This window comes from Belonocnema kinseyi, chromosome 5 (assembly GCF_010883055.1).
Source record: "Belonocnema kinseyi isolate 2016_QV_RU_SX_M_011 chromosome 5, B_treatae_v1, whole genome shotgun sequence".
Classification (NCBI taxonomy): Eukaryota; Metazoa; Arthropoda; class Insecta; order Hymenoptera; family Cynipidae; genus Belonocnema; species Belonocnema kinseyi.
The window spans coordinates 122,850,792-122,853,655 of NC_046661.1; positions in this window are offsets into that span (position 1 = coordinate 122,850,792).

The window sequence follows — 2,864 nt, forward strand, 5'->3', positions numbered from 1 at the left end:
CATCATGCTTACCTAGTAAAGAAATGGGAACGTCACAGTGACGAAGTGGTTGAAGTACAACGATTCGCACATAAGGCCACTTTCTGTGATTATGATACCCTCAGAGAATGAACCTACATTTTACAAGGTCCGTTACATTATTGTACAAGAAGTTCACCAAGTTTTAGTAAATAAAAAAATCGATGATGCTTACTTTGACGAACACTTTTAAGCCTTCGAAATATTGGATGAAGGTGAGAGTACGTGAAAGTGTCTCGTCTGGGATAAATTTTCTAACAGGACAGTGGTCCATATTTCACGAATTTGTAAAGATCAATCTAACTGATTTAAACATTCATTTATTTAACGCAATATTTAAGAAGTTATTAATTAAGGTAAACCATTTTGTAAAATCACATCACTTTGATTCACAGCGACGTATACGTTTATATATGATGTATTGGCGTTAGAAAATAATAATTTATGATTAAGACGTTTAGATTTAATGTTTTTATGTGTTATGAAAGAGTAATTTTACTAAAAATAAAATATAAACATATACAAAGTGTATTTTATTCTATATATTTCTCCATTTGACAAAGTCAAAAGTACCATGTAGTTTAGTTCATTCCACTTTTTCACATAGTTGAAATGGCCATGTTTCCCGGTACCTGACAGGCGCAACTCTACTAATAAGTTCTGCCAAAAGTACCATGTAGCACAGGAGAGGTTACTGAGACCGAACATTTGTTTCATTACTCGGCCAACTTAAAAGTAGCATCGAATGTACCTTTTGCCCATTCAAAAGTACCATGTAAGACGGGCATATTTCATTAGAAAGATGGCACGATTTACTAACTACCCTGTTATTGCCACATGGATGGAATAGAAGTTTGACCTTTTTGGGAGATAGTGAAAAATATTTCCGACACACAGTAAAATTAACTGAAAATGTCTGTGTCTTAAAACAACCATGTTTTCAAGCACATTCTACTGTAATTTAAGGCAAAATTAACCGTGGATTTTCCTCCGTTATATTGTCAGTCAAAATATTCTTTTTAATATCTACGGATGCTCTACTTCAGTATCTAGATTTCTGTCCCATAGTTAAATCGCTAAGACATTACCTATTAATATCTAGATAGTCTATGCTAACATCTATTTTTCTTCGTGCAATGTCGAGCAGAAAACGTTATGATTAGGACACGTTTTTTTTTATATTTCTTTTTTTCAACGTTTTTTGATGAATTTAACAAATTTCATACAAATTTTATTGAAAAGAGCGCACGATACGAAACTAACTAGCCATGCTAATTTAAGGTCAAGCTTTTGTACCTTTGAAATTAAATTGCTGTATTTTTGTTTATTATGAAATGTGTTGATTTATTTAATTCCATGATTTTGATATGATTTAATTTTGTGCAATTGAGATTGCAGTGCGGGATTTTATAATAAGACTGTTAAGAAGCGTAGTCGTGTTGAGCATTTTAGAATTTGATAAGCGTGTTCAAAATTTCTTTTGGAATTTAAGCTTTTAAGGATTTATCTGGGGATTTAGGAAATATTGAGGAGAAATATTTGAGGATCGACAGAAAAAACTGACACGATTATAAATTGGGTATCTGAAACTCCACACCGAAGGAGATGACATATGACAATAAGGTGGTGCCGAGTTTAATTCTACGAGCATTGTCGTCATATGTATGAGACGTGGGAATAGATGGAAAGCGAGACTTGTAGCCGGGATTGAAAGGCTTTGCGTTTCGTGTAATTTGATTACGATACAACACGCTCATTGTCATGGAAACATTATTCACACCGACAAGGCGTGTTGGTAGTGTAAGTTTTGCATGGACTCTAGAGAATGAAGTATAGAGGAGGCAATGCAGCGAGCAGTTTATTGTTGCTAAAGGGAGTGAGCCGACTGGGCAAGTCTTACAAGGGGACCTTTAAGGTAAGTGTGCCAGTTATCGGAAGCTTAAGGCGAATTTCAGATTTTAAATGCTTAAAAAACTATATCAAACATATCTAAAGCTTAAGAAATGGATTTTATCGAATAAAGCGTACCTGAAGAAAGGTAAATTACTTATTACTTGTAACATATTCTATTAGAATGAATCTTATAAGAAGTTCGAAGTTATAAATACGAGAATGCATGGGTTATCGGCAAGTCAGAAACCTGGCTGCTTGAATTATCAGCACTTCGATGTTTGAGTGATCGGCAATAGCGTTTAGGAAAAAACATTTTTGCTGAGAACGAAGAACACAACAGCTTATTATATATATGTGCATATACTCCCTACAGAAGGGATGCGTTAAAAAACCTTTGTCACGCTAAGGCCCATGCCTAGACGAATAAGTGGGGAGAATAGCCGATTCTGTTACAATAGAATAGTCGATACTGTTACTATCCCCTTTTTAGGTCGGGTTTAGTCTCTAAACCTTTCTGATAGGTCTTAATTTAACAGCAGTAGTTTGGATTCTACATTCCATATCTCCATCATCTAATATAGGAGCAGCGGTATAATGTATTGTTGGAGATGCGGTCACTTCAGTTTTGACACAGAAGAAACAAATCTTTCTCGGTATACATTTAGAGAATAGCGCAAGCACGTTGCATTTGTAGCCTACGAACGCTATGACTATCGCAATAGCAAGGTAGCCTAGGTAGTGTACGGAGTTAGTCGCATGTTCACTCTAGGTACGTGTTCGTCTGTCCCTACTGACTTTTTCTACTGCGTTCTCGATGTCATCGACCGATTGCTTTAGATTGTTTAAATTACAGGACCTAATTTCCTGAGTTAGTGGTATTAACTTATCTTTTATAGAGTCTAGTTGGTCATCAGTATATGGTAGCGATAAGTTCTTTCTATAATGAATTTCTT